The following is a 25,326-nucleotide window of genomic DNA, read 5'->3' as shown; positions in this document are numbered from 1 at the left end:
ACTTCACCTGACATCATGTTAGGTGAAGTCATATGGTGACAGATTGAATAGCAATATTGAAGGGCAAAAATATCAGTTACTCTTTTTTACTTTATTTATATTATTTTATTACACATTTTTTCGTAAAAAGTCAAATTTTTTTCCCAAACATATAAGTTTTTTTTTTACATCATATTTTAGTTAAAAAGTCAAAAAGTTAGTAAAAAAATATGTTCCTAAACGAGGCCTTAATGGAGTATAAGTTTATAAATTAGGACTTGTGTGTAAATGTCCCAATATTTATATTACTTTTTTAGTAAAAAATATTACAAAAAAAAAATAATTGATATGACACTTTGATAAAATGTATATGAATAGAAAATAATTTTAATAGTAATGATACATAACTCTAATATTAGAGCTTTAAATGGTACTTTAATAAGGTGGAAGATAGAGAGAGAGAGAGTAGAGAGAGAGAGAGAAGTGTGAGCCCTATCTCCACATGAACACTCTCCACATCATTAGAGTTACATTAGAGTTCTAAAACATTATTCAAATTTTAAATATGATTAAGTAAAAGGAAAATGAGTTGGACCCACTCAAGGAGGCACCCCCTTGACCCCCTCTCTTTCTAATAGGCCAATTTTTCTTTTTTCTTTTTTTCCTTCTTCTCCAATCACCACCCGCCACGTGTGTGTGAGGTGGTGTGGGTGGTGATTGGAGGGGGTCTCAATCACTTCCCTAAGTAAAAATTTAATCAACAACAGAAAAAAAAAAATGCAACAATTCTCTATCTCTCATTTATTTATTTATTTAACCAATTATTCATATACAATTTTTTAACGAAAAATATGTATAAGAAAATAAATGATATGACACCTTGATAAATTGTATATGAAAATAGCAACCACACTTACAAGGTCAAAATTGGAACCACACTTCAACTTTCACAATTGATATATCATTATTTGTGTGTTTTATACCTAGATCTATAATACATCAATTAAATTGCAACCACGCTTCAACTTTCATAATAAATTTTTTTTTGGAAAGAAAGTAAATCATCCTGATTAGTCAATTTGTGAGAGCACTTGAGGCAGGAGTCGAGATCCTCTCCTCTCCTTGGCTCCTTACTTGCAACGGTTAAGATGTACTTTGAGCTGATCCAACGGTTCATATTCGACTATTTAAAAATAAAAAAAAAATTCAAATTTGCTTTTACCGTCCAAATTTGGACTGTTAGATCAATTTAAAGTCCATTTCCACCATTACAAGTAGGGAGATAAGGAAAGATTCCAAGAAAAACTCCTTGAGGCAGAGTCGCTTCCAAAGTTGCCAAAATAGATGATGTTGAAAGCAAGAGCTGACAATGGTTAAAAGCAAAAAATAAATAAAAACTGAGTAACTATTGGAAAGAAATAATTATTACATGGGTTAAAATGAATCTCAATTCACTGATTTAGAAAATTTTAAAGATAATAATTTAGTTAAAGAAATAAAGAGTTTGGGAGAGAGAGAGGGAGAGAGAGGACTGATAATCTAGATAAATTACTAAAGAATTTGAGAGGAAGAGAATTGTTTCATCATAATAAAAAAAAAAAAAAAATTTAGAAAGAGAGAAATGGTTGAAAAGAAAAAAATAAAAATTCGTAAATAATTCACAGATTTGCTTTATTTTAATAAAGAACGAAAAAAAAAATGTTGACGTAAAATGGAATCAGAAAAAGACTGAGAATAAAGAAAAAAGAATAAGATGGAACAATGAAACCAACATGTGAAACTGTAAAAACTGATCTCAAAGTGTGAAAAGACGGCCAAAGATGGAACAATTCAACCATCCTCTGATTTCCACAATTATTTCCACTCAAAAAATCATTTTCCACTCAATCATTGAATCATCCTCTCTTTCTCAAATCGTGAGAAAACAAAAAGTGCAGAAAATGTAAAGAAGTTTCTTTCTCAAGCTGTGGGAAAACTATGAAGTGCAGAAATATGAGTGTAGAAACGTGGGTAGGTGAGTGGATGAGTTTTGAATACTTGAGAATGAGTTGGCCAATAACAAGATTATTTTTGAGTTTTGAGTTCTTTTAATAACTCACAAAAATTAGTTTAATAAGTATGAAAATTAAATAATTTATGAAGCCTATTTTGAGAAAGAAAAAAAAGAAGAAGACAAAAGTAATAAACACCATTAAAAGACTTCCTTTATATAATAGGATAATAATAATAATCATAGAATAGAATAGATGTAAGCCCCATATGCATGAATAGTTGATAATTTAACTTATAATTTATTAGAAATTGATAAAAACTTTAATGGATAAATTATAATAATAGTCCCCAAAGTTTTTTTCATTTAAGTTCTTAAGTTTCAATTTTGTCAGCTTTCGTTTGACATGCCAACTTTTTTGATTTTTTTGTTATTTTAGTTAAAAAAAAAAACAAAATAGGTTAAAAATTTAATAAGACAAAATGTTACATCTAAATTATAATCATATCATTTTTTTCCTCTCAAAATTTAAAAAATTCAAAAAGTCTATTCCAAACTAGACTTTTTAATCTTAGGTTAAAATAGCCAAAAAGTCAATACAAAATTGTAATCAAGTCCAGATTTTAATTTATTGTTAATTTATTTATCTTTTGCACTTGTATTTTATAATTAGTATATTTCTCTCAGACTGAATAATTCTAGTTGCTTATATAGGCTTTCTTTTATTTCTATTCTACTATTATTTATATTCGTCTAATATGCAATTATTTATTTTATCTGATTTGGGATTATTTCTAATATTATTTTATATTTCATTTTATTATTATTTTTTCTTATTCCGCCATTATTTGTAATTACTTAGATCTATTTTTTCATTTTTATGGTGGTATTAATTCAAAAGATTGCCTCAAAGAGTTCCATGTAAGGATAAGGATATCTATATGTATTATTTTTTTATAAGAGCTATACTTACCTTTATCTAATCGGGAGTAGCTTCTCTCCAGTCCTAGATCGGACTGGAGGGTGCTGTTCGGCCCATGAAGGTTCACCATGGGTTTCGTTTCGATAATCCAAACCGTTCAATGTGTAGAATTCGTTGAGTACTATATGCTTGTAAAAAATTACGTTGATCGGATATCGATAGCTATTTCATCTGATTAGTTTTCTGTCAATCATTAATTTGTTCACCGTCCATATTTTTTAATACAAAACTGATTTGATCACATAGCTATCGATATTCGATTAACGTGATTGTTTATAAACATATAGTACTCGACAAGTTCTACACATTGAACGATTCGGATTATCAAAACGGGATCCGTGGTGAACCTCCATGGGCCGAACAACACCCTTCAGTCCGATCTAGGACTAGAGGGAAGCTACTCCGTATCCAATAATAGATGTCAAACTTCATGTATAATTTATAATTGATTTTCCCTAAAATTTTCATTAAGTTCTTTTAATAACTTAATTATAATATTATTTTATTCAATAATTATTTATAGTGCAATACTATTAATTAAATTATCTTATTCGACTTATTCAGTGTATCTAATGCTCAAATATCAATATTGGCAAACCTAAAAAAACCAAACTTTGATATCAATTCCAAAACACATCCATGGAGAATAATTAAGTTAACAATAAATTAAAATTAAGGTTGCCTAATAATTCTATATAATCTTTGGACTTATATTTTATTTTTATATTATCTTTAAGACTAAATTGATTCGAATTTAATATTTTAATAATTTAATTGATAAAATTAAAATTTTAGAGACTTAAAAAAAAAATTATATTTTAGGGATTATAGTTATAATTTATCCAACTTTAATTTATTAGGAATTCATAAAAACGAATCTTCGGCCCTGTTTGGTTTGTTTTTCAGAAAAAAATTTGAGAAAAATTCTCTACAAACAAATTTTCAAGAGTAATCAAACCAAACAAATTTTTTCAAAAAAAATTTTAAAATTTTGTTTGGTTACTTACTTTTCAAAATCACTCTCTCTCTCATACACATCAAGTCAATCACTTTTTTTAAAACTTTCTTCCCAAAACAATTTTTCAAAATCATTTATAAAAAAAGGCAAACCAAACAAGTTTTCGTACTTTTTATCTCAGAAACTACTCTACAAATACAAACCAAACACACCCTTCATGTTTTGAAACCAACCACCACAGCTTGCGTTGCCCTATCATAGGGCAAAGACATGTCCCTCAAGTTCAAAATTTAGATTGAAAGTTGTTATTTGAGCTCGTAAGATTTGTCACAGGTCTCATTTTAATTATTTAAATTATTTATTTTATCAAATATTTTGTATATTTTATCCTTACACAAAATTAAATTGGTGTAATAATTGTAACATATTTAATTTATCAAGCTTATCACAAAAAATAGATGATAATTGTTTTTAAAAAAATAAATTAATCATTTTTTAATAACAAACGCAATAAATTCAATAGGTTACAAATATCATATCAATTCAATTTTTTTATGAACAAAATACACAATTTACCCAACAAAATAAACTGTTCAAATTATCAAAAATAAACTCAAAATGAATTTCACAGACCTACTCCAGTCTTGAGAAGGGAATTCACCTCGTATAAAAGGGAAAATAAAAGATAAGAAATCAATGGTCACTACAGGAAAAATGGCCTACTGCAACGTTCTTTTATGGCGTTTTTGGAAACGCCATTATAGATGGATGAAAACGTTGTCTTTAGAGCTCAGTTGAACGGCGTCGTATTGGGTATATATGTTGACACCATCCATACTCCGTTTCTCACTTTCTCTGTGTCTCTTCCGTAGCTCGGTCTCTCTCCCTCTCTCTTCCAAAGCCCTCGACTGATATTCATCGAACCAGATCAAAGACACACTCTCTCTCTCTCTCGCTCGCTCGATTGCAGATTTTGCATTGTATATTCGTCGAACTCTCGATCTCTGTTGCTCTTCATCGATCTGTCGCTGGAGAGCTTTGATCAGTCTCTTCATCGAACTTGAACTCAAACTCGATCTGTTCTTCATCAAATCGCAGATCCAAAATCGATATCATTCTCGAACCAGATCGATCTCTGTTGCTCTTATCTCAGGTACAATTTTCATTCTCTTAATCGGTGTTCGAGTGTGAACCAGATCGATCTCTGTTGGTCTACTTTCTCATTGTCAAATCTACTGATTAACTCTCTAATTTTTTCATTTTCAGATTAGATCAGATCAGATCAGATCGTTGAACCAGGTCATAACTTTACGCTAACAGCTAGTTTTGAAGGTTTAAATGCTTCAAGCTATGATGCTCTTGTGATCCCGGGAGGCAGAGCTCCAGAATACCTAGCATTGGATGAGTCAGTTATTAAATTGGTGAAGGAATTCGTGGAGGTTGGAATGCCAGTAGCATCAATCTGCCATGGACAGCAAATTTTGTCTGCTGCTGGTGCTCTCAAGGTAGATTATTAACATTTTTGTTGCTTTAATAAGAAATTTTGTTTAGCATATTTCATTGATCCAACATTTATAGCAAGAAAATTCTATTTTGTGCTGAACTTATCATCCCTAGTAATTACACTTTCAATTATTGTTTCATTAATTCTATTTTGTGATTTTTTTAAATTTCTTGATTAGTTTTTTTAAATTGATTATCATCCAACCCTTGCTTATACTTGTACTCTAATTGAATAGAAATTAGAGTAGAAGTTTAAATGAAAAGCTTCATTTGATATAAAGCACTCCAATGGATAAACTAAAATTTGAGTAAAATTCCCCATCTAAAAAATAAAAAATAAAAATAGAGCAAAACTGCCAAGAGTCAAGTTTTGAGCGGATGCTAGGAGTTGGGAGTAAAGGAGAGTTTGGCAAATTTGGGTAAAAGCACCTGTCAAGTTTTGATTGGATAGAAATTTGAGTGAAGGAAATTTTTTTTTTTTTTTTTGGGGGGGGGGGGGGGGCGGGGATTTTAGTGGTTTACCCAAATTTAAGTTTATACAATGGCTAGTTGGCCGTCTTTGAGATTTGCGGTAACAGGAGATAGTGTTCAAGGGCAGTTTGTAGATAGTGTTCTATAATTTAGTTATGATGTTTTGCATCAAAACTTTGCAATTTGAGCCTACCTTGGGTTTTTTTTGACAATTCAATATTCACGCCATCTTCCTCTGTGCTGATGAGGACATGCTTCTGTTCTCAAGCTCGATTGTGAATCTCTCCCTATAAGTAACATGAAAATGATAGATATTTAGTCCAGAATATAATATTGGCACCCAAACTTTTCCTCAATCTTACATCAGAAAAAATGTAAATGCTATGCCAACAGTGTCATAAAGTATCAATTCTTTGCCAGTGAAATGTTAGTTATGGTCCACACATTAGTTGCTGTGTGTGTGTTTTTTTTCTTTTGTTGAGAAAATGGAAGTTTGTCGGTGTGCTATTACTGTGTTCTGATTTAGCGATGGACTCTTTTGCAGGGCAAGAAATGTACTACATACCCTGCAGTGAAACTCAATGTGGTCTTAGGTGGGGCAACATGGTTAGAACCTGATCCAATAAGTCGAATCTGGTAACTGGAGCAGCATGGCCAGATCACCCTGAGTTCATTTCTCAGCTAATGGCGTTGCTTGGTGTCCAGGTATTGTTCTAGCTGTTTATCATGTTTCCAGTTTGTGTATGTACATTGTCTGCAGAAAAATATAGATAGTACTTTAAAAAATGTTAAAAGAGTCATTAGTGAACAAAGAAGATATCTAATATAAAGTAAAAGCCTGTTATGTTATGTTTAAACCTTTTTTCATTGATAAGGAACATACTGTTTACTCTTGTTTCTTGCATTTATAGATGACATATTTTGTAGACTGTTATCTGCGAACAATATACTTTGATTACTTTAAGAAGTTATGGAAAATACTTGTTTATCGAAAAAAGAAAAGAAAAAGAAGTTATGGAAAATACTTAGGGTTGTAAACATCAAGGTAGCTTTTTTACATGGTATTACTCGGCTTGAAATAACTACATTTTATAATATAGTTTATTAGGCCCTCTTGGCCCCTATGTAGTTCCACCCCTGCTCACAAAGAGGTCTCTCCCTTCAAATCGTACTGATGTTATGATCAAGAATTTAGTGCTTTGGTTCTTTGTTCACCAAGCTCTTGTGCCGAGGTTTCAACAACAGTCCCCTTGTGTTTAGTGGGCATTGAAATTCCCAAGGTTCTTGAGAAAGTTCACGAGGCTGAACACCAAAGTAGAGCCAAGTTGTTTGAGCACTTGCTCCATTTCAATTACTATTAGAATTGGCCCACCATGGATGCTGATGCCATAACCTATGCAAAACTATACATCGAAACGAAGTTTTAATCCTTGCCTGACAACTTGGAGACTCTGGTTCGACACTTCTCTGGCCCACTGTTACTGCACTCTCTCTTTCTTTTCCTAAGACCATGTCAACTCTCACCCTGCCCACCTTAAGTGATTTCGTCATCTCAGTGCCTACCATGTCCAAGTGCTCCACAACCAACCCACTTGCTCTTTATCACCCACATAGTTTTCAACCTTAATGCAAGTAATGGTGTTATTCTAGCTTTCATACAGCCTCTATCATTTACATGGACAGGAGAATAGTGCGAACCCAAGTTGTGACAACCCTCACCCTGCTCTTGCCATATTTGCGTACATTCTTGCATGGTCTTGCCGCTTATGTTAATTTAAAGGTTTTATCTTGGCTTGATTTGCTTAAGTTGCTTGCATGATTTTGTTCCTTGCTTAGTGTGTGTGTGTAGCCGAGATCATCCTGAGCTTAGTCCGCCTTTGACCCTTTGTACTTAGAACCATCTTGAGATCTTGTTCAACCCCATCTTCACCTCGGGCATTCATTGCCGAGATGTTTTGCACTTGAACCTTGTCCGCAGGCAGGTATGGCCTAGGCCGAGATGTGGCGCACCCCGGCCAAGGTGTGGCACAGCTTAGTCAAGCGTCGTCCTCCCTAACCGATGTTTTTCCATCCCGTTGTTGGATCCTTGTTTTGAGCCGATGTCATCTTGTTGCCGATGTGTCTTACCCGAGCTTGCTGCATAAGCTTTGTCAGAGGCTTGTCTTGTCCATCAATCACCTTTTTGGAGCTGAACCAACCCGGTAATGCCACGTGTCCGAGCTGTTTGTTAAGGCAGCCGACAGACCTTGAAACAAATCATTTCTTGTCTCAAATCTTTGTTTTAGAGAGAGAAGCTCTAGAGAGGAGGAAGAAGAGTTCTTGAGTGAGAGTAGTCTTCCAAGCTTGATCCTTGTGGCTTGAACCGTTAGATCCGAGTTTTGAGGTTAGAATCTTGATCTCCTTTGATTGTTCTTGCTGAATACCTAGCTGCATTGCATGATCGGATCTGTTTTGCATGTCATGCATCGTTTTGAAGTTGGTTTTAGAAAGAGAAAATGGTTTTTCATGTGTTCTTGAACAAAGTCTCATTTTGATCATAGAGTTTGGAACGAAAACCATGTTTTTGTGTTTGTTCTTGCATGACCTTCTTGAAGGGGTACTTAGGTCCATATTTTGAACTCTTGGCATGAAACTCAGATTTTTGTAACAAGTTGTGAGCTTGCATCCATCTTTCAATGATCATGTTCTTCATATTCTTCAAAGGAAAACCCAGGTTTTTCCTGACTTTCTTGAACGGGACCTCGGCTTAGTCCTGAGCGGTACCCAGTGTGTTTTCGAGGAGCGGGAGCGGTGTTTAAACTCCCAGCTTGTTTTGCTTTGTCTTTGACTTGGATCTGGCAAGAATGCCGAGATCATTTGCATGTATATATAGAGCTTGTTTTGAGGATGTGACTTGCCATGTGATTGTAGGTCCTTGATTTTTGCTTCGAGTCTACACCTGAAGAACTAGGTGAGTGGTATTATTGATAAAGCTATGTTATACTCGTTTTGATAAATCTTGCTTGCTTGTTTGACGAAAGTATTTGATAGCATGAATAAATAGCTCTTGTTTGATGAGTCAAGTATACTCCTTGTTTTGATGCCATCTTTGGAAAGGATACGGTCCTTGTTAAATCGGGCTACGGGCCTAAGTAACACAAGTCCCTTGTGCTGGAGGACTCTAAACTTTCGCAGTACTATGTGTAAAGGATACGGTCCTTGTTAAATCGGGCTACGGGCCTAAGTAACACAAGTCCCTTGTACTGGAGGACTCTAAACTTTCGCGGTACCAAGTGCACAAGTCCCTTGTATTGGAGGACTCTAAACTTTCGCAATACTTTTGACCAAGCGATTGCGGATCGTACAGCTTTTGTTATTTGATGATGAATACGGTTCATCCCTTGTCTCGCCGATGTTACGATATTTGATGATGAATACGGTTCATCCCTTGTCTCGCCGATGTTACGATATTTGATGATGAATACGGTTCATCCCTTGTCTCGCCGATGTTACGATATTTGATGATGAATACGGTTCATCCCTTGTCTCGCCGATGTTACGATATTTGATGATGAATACGGTTCATCCCTTGTCTCGCCGATGTTACGATATTTGATGATGAATACGGTTCATCCCTTGTCTCGCCGATGTTACGATATTTGATGATGAATACGGTTCATCCCTTGTCTCGCCGATGTTACGATATTTGATGATGAATACGGTTCATCCCTTGTCTCGCCGATGTTACGATATTTAACGATGAATACGGTTCATCCCTTGCCTTGCTAAAGTTTTGGTGTGTCTCGTTTTGAAGGACCTCGGCTTTATTCATGTAAAACCTTTATTTTTAGTACCATTCACTGAGTTTTGTACTCACCCCTCTATATATATGTAGGTGATGAGCAGGACGGCGGCGACGCCTAGTTCGTTGGGATACTTGTTTTGGATTCGTGTATTTGTCGGCCTTACTTTGTATTTACGTCGGCGATGCCCTGTTTTGCATGTCGGCGAATTCTTGAAAATCATGCTTCTTGACTCGTATTAGCTGTATTTTGTATATGTCGGCTCGAGAAGCCTTTTGATCAAGATGTAACATGTATTTTTGTACCTTGTTGTATTTAAATTGTGAAGTTAATTGGAAATGTTTGGCACTGCTTTAATCTACGCACAGCTCTTATGGACCGCTTGTAATTGATTTATCGCTTCCGCATTTGTGAGCCCCCTATATTCGTACTCTGATTGTGTTAAGTTTTGAAAGGTTGGCCTTCGGTAATTACGGATTACTGGCCATCACGGCACCAAACTACTAGGGGCGGTTTGGGGTCGTGACAGAGTGGTATCAGAGCACAAGTTCCTCGGTATACGTTATTCACACACTTTGAGTCCTGAAGAGCATAGGATTTCCCTTAGAAAGATGTTAGAGTTGCATCATGGTATTTGTTATTTGAACGAAATGTGCATTGTCTTGATGTGTTTATTTGTTGCTTGCCTATGTGGTTATTTGCTTAATTGTTTTAAAGTCATACCTTGCATACTCATAGTATCATGAGGAGAGGTAGACCACCACTTGGCCGAGATCAGCCCGAAGATAGAATGGACAGATTGGAAAGATTAGTTGAAGGTTTGGCCCGCGAGTTGAGGCAAACCAGACAGCAGTTCGCTAGTGCTACGTCGACTCAGGCCGAGCAGACCAACGGCCGAAATGTAGCTCCACCTCCACCTCCTCCCGTGCCGCAGATTCCCCCGCAACCAGCCTTGTATGGGGATGGGACGATAGCTTTGATCAGGGAGTTCAAGAAGATGAGACCACCGAGATTCTCTGGGGGTATAGAGCCGATGAAGGCTGAGGCATGGGTTTTGGAGATAGAAAAGTTGTTCGAGATCTTCCCTAGCACCGACGCTCAGAAAGTGACGTTGGCAGCATTCACATTAGATGATGACGCCCGCAGGTGGTGGATGATGGTTAGAGGGAGCAATCCAGATTTGACCTGGATCCGATTCTTAGAATTGTTTTACAAGAAACATTTTCCCCTAAGTGTTCGAAACCGCAAGGCTACCGAATTTCATACTCTGACGCAAGGCAACAGAACAGTGGCGGAATATGACCGCGCTTTTACTGAACTGGTAAGGTTTGTACCTCACATGACCAACGACGAATATATGAAGGCCAGGAAGTTCGAGTGTGGGCTTCGTGGACCGATTCAAGACAGGGTGAGTTTACTCGATATGCCGACTTATGCCGAAGTATTGGACAAAGCCATTCACGCCGAAGCTAATTTGAACCGATACCAGAGCTCGGGAGAAAACCAGCGAAAGAGACAGAACTACGACAATCGCCGAGGACAGCTGAACACCAAGAAGAGAACGAACATGGACAGTACTGGTAACCTAAGGCAGGAAGGGAGTGTTAAACCGACGTGTTCGGATTGTGGGAAACAGCATTTCGGGATCTGCCGACGAACGTCTGGAGCCTGTTATGAATGTGGCGAGATGGGCCATTATGTGAGGGATTGCCCCAAAACAAAGACTGATAACAACAAGAAAGGAGAAAATACCTCGGGTTCCGTTCAGAAAGGAAATGCTGGGAGAGTACAGATGAGACAGGGCAGAGTGTTTGCGTTAGTACCAGGAGACACTCAGAATGCTGAGGCAGTGGTGTCAGGTATTTTACTAATTTGCTCCCAAGATGCTTATGTGTTAATTGATTCGGGTTCTACTCATTCGTTTATATCTACTAAGTTTGCTGAGAAAATTAATAGAGAACTAGAGCCCCTTGATTATGTGTTGTCTGTATCTACTCCATCTGGGAGATCTATGTTTGTTGCATCCATTTACAGAGCATGTGTTGTTGTGATTGAGAATGTTGAATTGCTAGTAGATCTGATGCCTCTAGACCTAGCTCATTTTGATATTATACTGGGAATGGACTGGTTAGTTGCAAACAATGCATCTATTAATTGTGTTTCGAAAGGTGTCACCTTGAGACCCCCAAACCTAACCGAGGTTACTTTCCAGGGTAAAGGGGTAGTGCCCCCACCATACTTGATTTCGTCCATTAAGGCCTGTAAGTTGATTCAGAAAGGGTGTCGAGGTTACTTGTGTAGTATACTGAGTGATCAGAATGGAAATGTTAACTTAGCCGGCATCCCGATTGTTAGTGATTTCCCCGACGTCTTTCCGGATGAATTGCCTGGCCACTTGACCGATAGAGAAATAGAGTTTACGGTCGATATTATATCGGGAACGCAGCCGATCTCCAAACCACCTTATAGAATGGCCCCCGCTGAACTTAGAGAATTGAAACTGCAATTGCAAGAGTTGTTAGATAAGGGATTTATTAGGCCGAGCACTTCACCATGGGGAGCACCTGTTCTATTTGTTAAAAAGAAGGATGGCACACTCCGTTTGTGTATCGACTATAGAGAACTTAATAAGGTCACCATTAAGAACAAGTACCCGTTACCTAGAATTGATGATCTGCTTGACCAATTACAAGGAGCGCGAGTCTTTTCTAAGATCGACCTTAGGTCTGGTTACCATCAGCTTAAGGTTAAAGCCGAAGATGTCGAGAAGACTGCCTTTCGAACAAGATATGGCCACTACGAGTTTTTAGTAATGCCTTTTGGAGTGACTAATGCCCCTGCTGCATTTATGGATTTGATGAACAGAGTCTTCAAGCCGTATTTAGATGAGTTTGTAGTTGTCTTCATTGACGATATCTTGATCTATTCCAAGAGTAAGATTGAACACGAAAATCACTTGAGACTTGCCTTGCAGATTTTGAGAGAACGGAGATTGTATGCTAAGTTTAACAAGTGTGAGTTTTGGCTTCCTACTATCTCATTCTTAGGTCATGTGATTAGTGAAGAGGGTATCTCAGTTGATCCTAGCAAAATCGAAGCCGTAGTGAATTGGCCGAGACCGACTAATGTGTCCGAGATTCGTAGTTTTCTGGGTTTGGCAGGTTATTACAGAAAGTTTGTGAAAGATTTCTCCAGGATTGCAATTCCATTGACGCAACTGACTCAGAAGGGAACACTGTATGAATGGACTAAAGATCGGGAGTCAGCCTTCCAGGAACTGAAGACGAGGTTAGTTACAGCGCCAGTGCTCGTACTCCCAACAGGTAACGAAGAGTTTCATGTCTATAGTGATGCATCGCATAAGGGTTTGGGTTGTGTATTAATGCAGAAGGGTAAAGTTATAGCTTATGCATCTCGTCAGTTGAAGCCTCATGAGAAAAACTATCCTACCCATGACTTGGAATTGGCGGCCGTGGTATTTGCTTTAAAGATTTGGCGTCACTATTTGTATGGAGCTACTTGTCAGGTTTTCACAGATCATAAGAGCTTAAAATATCTATTCACTCAGAAGGAACTGAATTTGAGGCAGAGAAGGTGGCTTGAGTTGTTAAAAGACTACGATATGCAAATTCAATATCACCCCGGTAAAGCCAACAGTGTAGCCGACGCTTTGAGCAGGAAGTCAGATGGAAATTTGGCGTGTTTAACCGTGATGTCAGCAGAACCGACTATCGTTAATGAAGTAAAGACAAGACAGATGGAGGATAACTTCCTCAAGAAAATTGCCGAGGAGATTGACACGAAGCCGAGACCAGGGTATACCATCGAAAACCAAGTACTCAAGTTTGAAGGAAGGTTATGTGTGGCCGACATCCCAGAGCTGAAGAAAAAGATTTTGCAGGAAGCTCATGGTTCCAAGTTTGCTGTCCACCCAGGGAACACCAAGATGTATCAAGATATGAAACAGACCTTCTGGTGGCCAAATATGAAGAGAGAAATAGCCGAATTTGTGTCCCAGTGTTTACATTGTCAGCAAGTGAAGGCAGAACATCAAAGACCAGCAGGACTTCTTCAACCTTTGCCGATTCCTGAGTGGAAATGGGAGCACATCTCCATGGATTTTGTGATTGGGTTGCCGAGAACACCAAAGAGTATGGATTCAATTTGGGTTGTTGTGGATAGGTTAACTAAGTCAGCACACTTTCTACCCGTTAAGGCTACCTTCAACGCCAATCAACTTGCCTTGCTATATGTGAACGAGATTATCAGACTTCATGGAGTGCCGATATCAATTGTTTCAGACCAAGATCCTAAATTTGTTTCTAGATTTTGGAAGAGTCTTCAGAGAGCTTTCGGAGCCGAGCTGAGGTTTAGTACAGCCTTTCATCCCCAGACAGATGGGCAGACAGAGAGGACAATTCAGACACTCGAAGATATGCTGAGACTTTGTGTATTGGATTTCCAAGAAAGTTGGGGAACACATTTGCCTTTAGTGGAATTCGCTTACAATAACAGTTACCAAGCTAGCATTGGCATGGCGCCGTATGAAGCCTTGTATGGAAGAAAATGTAGGTCGCCGATATGTTGGACCGAAGTCGGGGACAGAACTTTGCTTGGTCCCGAATTGATTCAAGTGACAACAGAAAAGATTAAACTTATCCAACAGAGGATTAAAACTGCCCAGAGTCGACAAAAGAGCTACGCCGATCAGAGAAGGAATGAGGTAGAGTTCGAAGTTGGGAATCATGTATTCCTGAAAGTCTCACCAATGAAAGGAGTTTCCAGATTTGGAAAGAAAGGTAAGTTAGCACCCCGCTATATTGGGCCATTTGAAATTCTTGAGAGAATTAATTCCGTTGCCTACAGACTTGCTTTGCCGCCAGATTTGAGCCAAGTCCACAATGTGTTTCATGTTTCGATGTTGAGAAAGTACATCCGAGATCCACTGCATGTAATTGATCATTCTGAAATCGCAGTTAATGAGAATCTGGGCTACGAAGAACGGCCAATGAGAATTATCGACCGACAAGTGAAGCAATTGAGGAACAGATCGATACCGATGGTAAAGGTCGAATGGAAGGAGCATTATGGCACAGGAGCCACGTGGGAAAAGGAAGAGGACATGAGAGTCCGTTATCCGGAGTTGTTCTGGGAACAAGGTAATCTAAGTTTGGGGACCAAACTTCTTTAAGGGGGGTAGGATGTGACAACCCTCACCCTGCTCTTGCCATATTTGCGTACATTCTTGCATGGTCTTGCCGCTTATGTTAATTTAAAGGTTTTATCTTGGCTTGATTTGCTTAAGTTGCTTGCATGATTTTGTTCCTTGCTTAGTGTGTGTGTGTAGCCGAGATCATCCTGAGCTTAGTCCGCCTTTGACCCTTTGTACTTAGAACCATCTTGAGATCTTGTTCAACCCCATCTTCACCTCGGGCATTCATTGCCGAGATGTTTTGCACTTGAACCTTGTCCGCAGGCAGGTATGGCCTAGGCCGAGATGTGGCGCACCCCGGCCAAGGTGTGGCACAGCTTAGTCAAGCGTCGTCCTCCCTAACCGATGTTTTTCCATCCCGTTGTTGGATCCTTGTTTTGAGCCGATGTCATCTTGTTGCCGATGTGTCTTACCCGAGCTTGCTGCATAAGCTTTGTCAGAGGCTTGTCTTGTCCATCAATCACCTTTTTGGAGCTGAACCAACCCGGTAATGCCACGTGTCCGAGCTGTTTGTTAAGGCAGCCGACAGACCTTGAAACAAATCATTTCTTGTCTCAAATCTTTGTTTTAGAGAGAGAAGCTCTAGAGAGGAGGAAGAAGAGTTCTTGAGTGAGAGTAGTCTTCCAAGCTTGATCCTTGTGGCTTGAACCGTTAGATCCGAGTTTTGAGGTTAGAATCTTGATCTCCTTTGATTGTTCTTGCTGAATACCTAGCTGCATTGCATGATCGGATCTGTTTTGCTTGTCATGCATCGTTTTGAAGTTGGTTTTAGAAAGAGAAAATGGTTTTTCATGTGTTCTTGAACAAAGTCTCATTTTGATCATAGAGTTTGGAACGAAAACCATGTTTTTGTGTTTGTTCTTGCATGACCTTCTTGAAGGGGTACTTAGGTCCATATTTTGAACTCTTGGCATGAAACTCAGATTTTTGTAACAAGTTGTGAGCTTGCATCCATCTTTCAATGATCATGTTCTTCATATTCTTCAAAGGAAAACCCAGGTTTTTCCTGACTTTCTTGAACGGGACCTCGGCTTAGTCCTGAGCGGTACCCAGTGTGTTTTCGAGGAGCGGGAGCGGTGTTTAAACTCCCAGCTTGTTTTGCTTTGTCTTTGACTTGGATCTGGCAAGAATGCCGAGATCATTTGCATGTATATATAGAGCTTGTTTTGAGGATGTGACTTGCCATGTGATTGTAGGTCCTTGATTTTTGCTTCGAGTCTACACCTGAAGAACTAGGTGAGTGGTATTATTGATAAAGCTATGTTATACTCGTTTTGATAAATCTTGCTTGCTTGTTTGACGAAAGTATTTGATAGCATGAATAAATAGCTCTTGTTTGATGAGTCAAGTATACTCCTTGTTTTGATGCCATCTTTGGAAAGGATACGGTCCTTGTTAAATCGGGCTACGGGCCTAAGTAACGCAAGTCCCTTGTGCTGGAGGACTCTAAACTTTCGCAGTACTATGTGTAAAGGATACGGTCCTTGTTAAATCGGGCTACGGGCCTAAGTAACACAAGTCCCTTGTACTGGAGGACTCTAAACTTTCGCGGTACCAAGTGCACAAGTCCCTTGTATTGGAGGACTCTAAACTTTCGCAATACTTTTGACCAAGCGATTGCGGATCGTACAGCTTTTGTTATTTGATGATGAATACGGTTCATCCCTTGTCTCGCTGATGTTACGATATTTGATGATGAATACGGTTCATCCCTTGTCTCGCCGATGTTACGATATTTGATGATGAATACGGTTCATCCCTTGTCTCGCCGATGTTACGATATTTGATGATGAATACGGTTCATCCCTTGTCTCGCCGATGTTACGATATTTGATGATGAATACGGTTCATCCCTTGTCTCGCCGATGTTACGATATTTGATGATGAATACGGTTCATCCCTTGTCTCGCCGATGTTACGATATTTGATGATGAATACGGTTCATCCCTTGTCTCGCCGATGTTACGATATTTGATGATGAATACGGTTCATCCCTTGTCTCGCCGATGTTACGATATTTAACGATGAATACGGTTCATCCCTTGCCTTGCTAAAGTTTTGGTGTGTCTCGTTTTGAAGGACCTCGGCTTTATTCATGTAAAACCTTTATTTTTAGTACCATTCACTGAGTTTTGTACTCACCCCTCTATATATATGTAGGTGATGAGCAGGACGGCGGCGACGCCTAGTTCGTTGGGATACTTGTTTTGGATTCGTGTATTTGTCGGCCTTACTTTGTATTTACGTCGGCGATGCCCTGTTTTGCATGTCGGCGAATTCTTGAAAATCATGCTTCTTGACTCGTATTAGCTGTATTTTGTATATGTCGGCTCGAGAAGCCTTTTGATCAAGATGTAACATGTATTTTTGTACCTTGTTGTATTTAAATTGTGAAGTTAATTGGAAATGTTTGGCACTGCTTTAATCTACGCACAGCTCTTATGGACCGCTTGTAATTGATTTATCGCTTCCGCATTTGTGAGCCCCCTATATTCGTACTCTGATTGTGTTAAGTTTTGAAAGGTTGGCCTTCGGTAATTACGGATTACTGGCCATCACGGCACCAAACTACTAGGGGCGGTTTGGGGTCGTGACACAAGTAATGGTGTTATTATAGGAGAGAAACTGGAACTGCCATCGGATTCACCCTAGATGCAAAGTATAGCTTTATACTAGGCATATTTTTCTTGTTGCAATGAAGTCAGGGCATCTCTTGATTATATTAATTTGGTAATTATTTGCAGTGATGATCATGGCCATTGAGGTTTTTCATTCTTTGACCTTTTGCTAAAATTATGAATGGTTTTGATAGGTTGAGTTTACTTATCTTTTACCTTTTATGGGTCTAATTCTTAGGTTAGGCCATGCTTAACAGGATAATTGTCACCGATTTGCTATCACCGTTGATTCTATAGACATCACTGGCTACAAAGACTAATTAACTGTTCCTATTTGGTGTGTTTGTGTGTTTCCTTCACCCAGCTTGGAGTGTTTCCTTCTCTCTCTCTCTCTCTCTCTCTCTCTCTCTCTCTCTCTCTCTCTCTTATTTATTTTTTATGACTTATATATATTTCATAATGGCTATGGCATTTATGTTCACTTGATATCTTCTATTGCAGGTTTACTACAGCTTCAACCCAATATTCATGCTCGCCGAGCCATTGATGTTGGCATCTTTGTTTTTCTTCTTTTTCATGGCTTGTGTAGCTTACCTGCACGTCGACCTTTCCATTCGGAAGTGAAAAAGTAACACATATTGGGGATTCTTAAAAGGTATAAGAATTCAAACTCATTGATAATAATATACATATCTACACTGGAAATTATTATGCATTGAAACTTTGGAAATTATTATGCATTTAAACTTACTTTTTTCCATTTTAGCTTTATCGGAGAGTAACTTCGACTTTGGCTGTGTGACCTAGGCTAGCGGCCAAGAGTTCTTCAGTGCATCAACATGAGAAGAAATCTTGTGATACATTTAAAATTATGAAATTTTGTTTGGGTTTCAAATAGGAAATTGTTGTTTGTACATTGTTCCCCATTTTATTGAGACTAAAGTAGGTCCCTGCAATCGAAAGGGGGAGGCATCAGATTGCTGGTAAAATGACTCAGGAGGTAATTTAGACATAACATGTTTTATTTCTCTTTTTTTCGCACGAGACCATTCTATCCTAAAGCACATGATGGTGTTTGTGCTGCCCTTAATAACATGATTGGTGCTCTTACATTATGGTAAAATGGGCTGCAGAATACATTAGGTCGGTCTTGTAAGTATGAAATAATATTTTTGTTTTTTAGAACTGAAATACAGTTTTATATCTAGCTTACTTCCCCTAACTCTGTATTTAGTTCACATATTTGGAAAGGGAAAGGAAAAAGATAAATGAAATGTGAATAAAATATAACTACATTTCACTTACGTTTGACACAGTTTTTCCATTTCTCTTTCTACATATTTTCTTAAATTCATAAACTAAATACAGAGTCTAAGGGGGTATGGGGAAAGAGGAGTCGCTAAGCAATGGGAACAGGTGACTCCGCAATAGGTGGGTGGAACAGATGGTGACTTCTGAAACTCTCACACCCAATCTCGCCTACTCCCAAACTCGGGTAATATGTATTATACAAACTCTAATTTTACTAAAGCCAAGGAGCAATTTTTATGATTGCATATGTGCTGTAAAACATCAACTCCTTGATTTATTTAGCAATTTTTTTTATGCTTCCCTTCTGTTCAATTGTGTTTACTAGCTTGATTTATTTTTTGATTGCATATGTGCTGTAAAACATCAACTCCTTCAATAATCATGGATAGTTCTGCTGGAAAAGGTATGTTGATTCCACTATAAACTCGTATGTATTTATTTATTTTGTTTATATAAATAACACATGCCTGATAAAAGTATATGATGTTTTCTTTGAGCAGTCAAGAGTGGTTCAGCTCGCTCATGGAGAAAGGTCATACCATATCTTTTACCAACTTTGTGCTGGTGCTCCGCCTGGCCTCAAAGGTTGTTTGTATCCTATCATTATTTCATTCATGGAAGTTCAGTGAATCTAGAAATAGTTGTTGAAGTGATAGAATCTGAGATCCATTCTGGGTTTCCAATAACATGATGTAGAAAATTATATTTTTTTGTTAAGAAGCTAGAGACATTTCTGATGAGATATATGATGTGGTTCTCTATATCAGCTATATAATTACAACCTAAGAAAATTTATGGTATCTGACTTCGTGTCATATATTTCTTTACAGATAGACTGAATCTAAAATCGGCTGTTGAGTTCCATTATCTAAGTCAGAGTGGCTACTTGGCAATTGATGATGTTGATGATGATAGGAAATTTCAAATGCTTATGGTAATTAGACTTCACTAAACAGTGAAATTTTCTCTCTGTTCTTTCTGTGTCCTAATTATTTTTAATTTTATTTATTTTTTTCTACTTTGACAGGAAGCCTTAGATACTGTTTGACTTTGCAAAGAAGACCAAGACAATGCGTTTGAAATGCTTGCTGCAGTGTTGTGGCTGGGAAACATATCATTTCAAGTAATTGACAATGAAAATCATGTAGAGGTGGTGGCTGATGAAGGTAAGGTCTATATCTTGGTTTCTAGTTATTTTTTATTTATAAATAAAATAAAATTCAACTCTGGTGGTTTTCCTTTCCTTAATGTTGTTTCTACGTAAACTTTGAATTTTCTATTATTTTTTTTTACTATCTTGGACATTTGTATTTGGTCATGGGTGAGGGCATTGGTTGTATATCTGCACTGTAGGAGCTACATGTTAATTTATATGGGTAAAATACTATCTATTAAGCATTTCATACTGGATATAGATTGAAAATGTCACCAACAAGTTATCTATGAAGTAGAATGAATCAGGTAATTTTTTTCTATCACCCTTGCTTCATGTCATGGTATCCTCCAGGTAGCTTGCCTAGTATATCATCGAGTACTGGTTCAACACATGACACTACTGCTGGTATGAATTATTTTATTCAATTGAATTACTCCATTAAATTTCTTTGTTAATGTTATTTGTTGATTGGCTTCAGGTTCAGTCTAGTTAGTTGAGTTCTATGATGTGCATGGTCATAAACATTTTAAGTCTTTGATTGACTTGGCTATTGCATATGGATTTAGATCATCATCAATTTATATTAAAATATTCAGCATTGGGAAGGTGTTCACCTGATATTTTGTTGCATTTATTTGCTTTCCCTTAGGTGGAATGGTGAGAGATGCTTTGTGGAGAGTGCTTTTGTCACTGATATTTTCAATATAATTGGTGAGAAATGCAATTAACTTGGAGTTTTCAGACTACAAGAGGTTGATAAACAATAGCATTGTGCTACAAAACATCAGATTTTGCAGAAATGTTTTTGCTGCTCGTTGCTTTCGGCTTAATAGCAAGTGACGAATATAGTGCACAATGCACAACAGAATTGGGAGACGCAAAATCTGAAAATTGCTGCTCTTACCAAAGATATGATTTGCTTGCTCCCTAAGTCCGGAGCGATTTAGGAAACACAGACGATACTTTTTTTCATTTTTTTTGTAAATCACAACTGTTTTGTTTTTCAAGTTGCTTTGTAATTAGCTAGAAATGAACTACATGTTTTGAATAATAGAGTCAACGATACTGTGTTGTTATGGGGCATGACTTGAATTGCAGAGATCCAGACATACTTTGTTGCTGGGTATAATCACTGATGTTGAATAAGGGGTGAACAACCCATAGAGATCAAGAGATTGATGAATTACTGGTTTTAAAATGTAGAACATTACTTGATTTGCAGGTTTTAAAATGCTACACACTTGGAAAAAATGACAGAAAATAAAATGGGAACATATTCATTCTAGGTATACTTGCAACTACACTAATTTAGAATCCCCCCCCCCCCAAAAAAAAAAAAAAAGTGACGTCATTGTCACCACAAATTAAAAAATTTTAAAAATAAAAAAACAGTGGCGTTTTTTGAAAAAATGCCACTAAATGACGTCATTGTGACGTCACACGTTAATTTGGGACGGAGGGTGAGACGGTCGTCAAAGATTTTGAGGCGTTTTAAGAAACGCCGTATGATATTTTTAGCGACGTTTTTAAACGTTGGGTAGCTATTGCGGAGACTTTATTAGCGGCGAAAATTTTACACGTCACTATAAGAGATTACAGTGTTAAAACGCCGCTAAAAAATGAATTTCCTGTAGTGGGTCACAAGATTTGATAAGAGACCCATTGACGGAATAGTATTGTTTCGTGACATTTGTGGCGTGTCGTCACCACCATTGACAACTGTTTTTTGGTTCTTATTTCCTCCAATCTTGGGGAGGGAATCCACCTCCTATAAAAGTTAAAATAAAAGATAAGAAATCAATGGTCGCAAGATTTGATAAAAGACCCATCGACGGAATAGTATTGTTTCGTGACATTTGTGGAATGTTGTCACCACCATTGACTACTGTTTTTTGGCTCTTATTTCCTGAATAAAAAAGAAATAAAAATATTAAATAAATTATAAAATATTTTATTAAATATTGATATAAGTGTGGGATCCACATGGGTTTGATGTGGTGTGAATCTCACACCCATGTAAATATTATGTAAAATATTTGATAATTTATTTAGAATTTCTAACATTCTTCAATAGAAAATGTTAATTGACTACATACAAAAAAGAGTCTTTAATATCAAGTTAGTTATATGTAAAATATAATATAAAATGTATATAAAAATGTGTAACGGTGTTTTAAAAACATGAAAATTATATTGAAATTTAATTATTATGCTTTTATGTCGCTTTTAAACTGCATTTGAATTATGAATTTAAATAAAAATTCTAATGACGAGATTATTTTTTCTATATATATATATATATATATGTATTGTACGGAATATAACCCTAATAAGAAAAGGGAAATGATAGGGTGTGCATCTCTTTAGAGGTGCATACCATATGCATCTTATCACAAAATGTATAATCTCGCTACAAATTAACGTAACAAAAACGTCGTAATTTAGCCACAAATTTTTTTGATTAATGTTGCAAAAGTTTGTGGCTTAATTATGATAGTTTTTGTTAAGCCAATTTGTTATAAGGTTACGCTTTTATAGTTAATATTACGAAATTTTATAATAAAATATATATATTTATGGTATGATACATACAATAAGCACATAAATGCATACCATAATATTTCTCATAAAAAAATATAATGATTCTGGTTTAGACCCGACCCGTTTGATGTTTTGGATCTGAGTTTCTTTGTCTTGAACAGTTGTCTTGTCTGTATTCTCCTTATTCCTTTTTGAGTTTAGGTATTAGAGTGTCTTGGTTGTGTTCGGAACAGGTTGGAAGTCCATTTTTTAAAGAAGTCATTGCCTAGATTTTGGCTTGTTCGATCAAGCGGTCCTTTGGTCACTCAAGTAGTCTTTGAGAACTTCCAGTACGTTTGCAGGTCTGTAGAGATATTGGGAGGGTAGCATTCATCGCTCGAGCAGTGTTTCCTGCGCTCGAGTTGTCTTGGCTCAAGCGGCTCTTCTTATGCTCGAGCGGTCTTTTGGAAGTCTCAGTAGTATTGCAGGCCTGTAAAAGTATAGGAAGGTGGTGTTCTTTGCTCGAGTGGTCACCTTGTTCGCTTGAATGGCCTCACTTATTGTGTCTAGTCGCTCGAGCGGTGTTTTGGTCACCCGAGCGATATGTGCGTATACTAGTTTGTAAAAGTAATTTTTTGAGTTACTTGTTAATCTCTCTCTCTCTCTCTCTCTCTCTAAACATTCAAAAACCTAAGTTGAGACCCTCTCTCTCTAGAACTCACATTCTCTTTATAAATACACCTAGATCTGTTGATTTCTTCACTCTAGTCTTTTCGACAAAAGGGTAGAGCACTCCGAGAGCTTTCTTTTGATCGGAACAAAGTTGGGTTTCAACGTTGTTAAGGTTCCATCACACTCTCTCTCTCTCTCTCTCTCTCTCTCTTGCCTTCTAGCTTTAAGGTAGGGATTCCTTCGTACTTCTTTATGATTTTTAACTTAGTTATTTTCTTTTCTAAAACAATATTAGGATTTGGGGATTTTTGAACAAACCTAGGATTTTGGTTTAAAAATCAAAAGATGGGTTTTCAAATGGATTCTTGAAAACGGTTGTAAGATTGTAAATATGGTTGAATGGTGATTAAAATGATAGATTTTATCATTGGAATTGATTTATAAAGAAAAAGGGGGAGGGGTTTTGCCTTAAAATCTCAAACGTTGAATTGTAAAGATAATTGGAAATTGTTGTTAGAATTGTGAAATTGGATTGAAATTGATAAGGATGGTGGAGTTGGATATGTATTATCACTTATATCTTGAAATTTTGAAAAATTTATCTTTATGGAAAATTATTTATCTGTTTAGAGATATCTATTTTGGGCTATCGGTAGAGGATAGCTATGATTGTTGTAGAAATTGTATGAGAATTAGAAGAATTAAAACTAATTTCTCATCCATCGCATTGACCATTGTTGCATATCAACACATTGAAAATGTTTATTATTTTGAGAAAAATGGGTGAATACTTTGGTGAATCTAGGTAGGAGGTGTAGTCGTGTTACTAAGTTGGCATGTGTGTCCTTGGTGAAAGTCTAGAAACCCGCGCAGTTAGGTGTCAAGCCTTCTGGTTAATATCGGTAAAAATGATAATTGGTAGTGCTTGTATAGCCTACTTGCAAACACGTACCTAGAGATTCCTAAAGTTGTTCTCACTGCCCTATTTTCTATTGTAAAGGAAATGTTTTATTGATTTGTGATATAAATCTGGTATTGCACGGTTTTGGAAAGAGATATAAATGTTTTTGTCATGAGCATTGCATATGCATTCATCTTATAACTTTGTTAAGATTCATAAATTGTGTTATAGTATTTTTACTAGGCTTTGGCTCACCCTGTGTGGGAAAACCATTTTCAGGTGTAGATGATATACCTCCTCCAAGAATATGACTTGAGAGGACTTGGAGCTAAAGGCTTCGTCTTGTTTCTTTGTTGTATTTATTTTTGTATAAGCCTAAGGCTTTATCTGTATTGAGTTTAAAATCACTTTTGTTGTAACCAAGCATCGTCTTGGAAAGTTGTAGCCTTTAAGGCATTTAATTAATTTTTTTAATTTAGATTTCACATCTTTTGTCTTTAATACATGCTATAGATTTAGAGTTAGAACTTATGAATGTATAACCGCATGTGTTATCTTTTGTGCACTTGAGATAATATGAAATGGAAGAGTACTATACTCAGAATATATTGTTATTTATTAATATCGTAGATGGTTTTATTGTTATAGATTTTGAGGCGTTATAACTTGGTATCAGAACTACTGAGTTTGAATACTTAGGGATCGTTGGATGCGGTCTTTACCACAATGGATTACCTCATTAGATAGTATTAGGAATAACCTGTTATGCTTGTGATAACATGCTTATGTGACTAAGTGGCTATGGAATTTAATTTCTAAGACATTGATTAGGTCTACAAGTTTCTAGAAGTCATATTAGAAGGGCACTTGATCACTGCTATTTCTAACTGGAACTCTGGCAATGTCGTAGGATGATCATTATCTAGAAAGGAAGTTCGTATGTGTTTCTGTGATTATGTGCTTATGTGGAGTGAATTATCTGTTGTCCACCATATTCGGACGCAAGTGAGTTAGCTTCGGCACATTTGTAAATGTGTTAATCTCTTGTGTTACCTTCATTAGGATGTCAGGATGTGGATGTGGTGGTAGGCGTGGCAGGCCTAGATGACAAGAGGTGCCGTTACCGGATGAAATTCTGGCACAGGAAGAAGTGGCTAGTCAGGCCAATGTGGCCGAACTAGTTGGTCAGCAGGCCATGGACACTTTGGCCAGTGAAATGGCTAGGACTTTGTCGGAATCCATGGACATTCTTAGAGTTGAGAATCAAGTCC

The 25,326-nt window shown here is 37.1% G+C and overlaps 2 long non-coding RNA genes across 2 annotated transcripts; one reads left to right on the top strand and one right to left on the bottom strand.

The window, feature by feature from the left end:
- Nucleotides 1–4,431: 4,431 nt before the first annotated feature.
- LOC145803102 (uncharacterized) lies at nucleotides 4,432–6,449 on the bottom strand. Its single transcript, XR_014345210.1, has 2 exons — nucleotides 6,077–6,449; nucleotides 4,432–5,300 (listed from the first exon to the last, which is right to left on the bottom strand). It is a non-coding gene; the product is annotated as an uncharacterized LOC145803102 (long non-coding RNA).
- A 12,848-nt stretch (nucleotides 6,450–19,297) lies between these two features.
- On the top strand, nucleotides 19,298–21,022 carry LOC114310589 (uncharacterized). The gene is made up of 3 exons (XR_003646177.2): nucleotides 19,298–19,740; nucleotides 19,834–19,972; nucleotides 20,612–21,022. It is a non-coding gene; the product is annotated as an uncharacterized LOC114310589 (long non-coding RNA).
- The last annotated feature ends 4,304 nt before the right edge of the window (nucleotides 21,023–25,326 follow it).

Source organism: Camellia sinensis, chromosome 11, assembly GCF_055761805.1.
Source record: "Camellia sinensis isolate YWXY chromosome 11, ASM5576180v1, whole genome shotgun sequence".
In the NCBI taxonomy this organism is placed as follows: Eukaryota; Viridiplantae; Streptophyta; class Magnoliopsida; order Ericales; family Theaceae; genus Camellia; species Camellia sinensis.
Note: the sequence above shows the minus strand (reverse complement) of the source record. Positions and strands in the feature narration are given on the sequence as shown.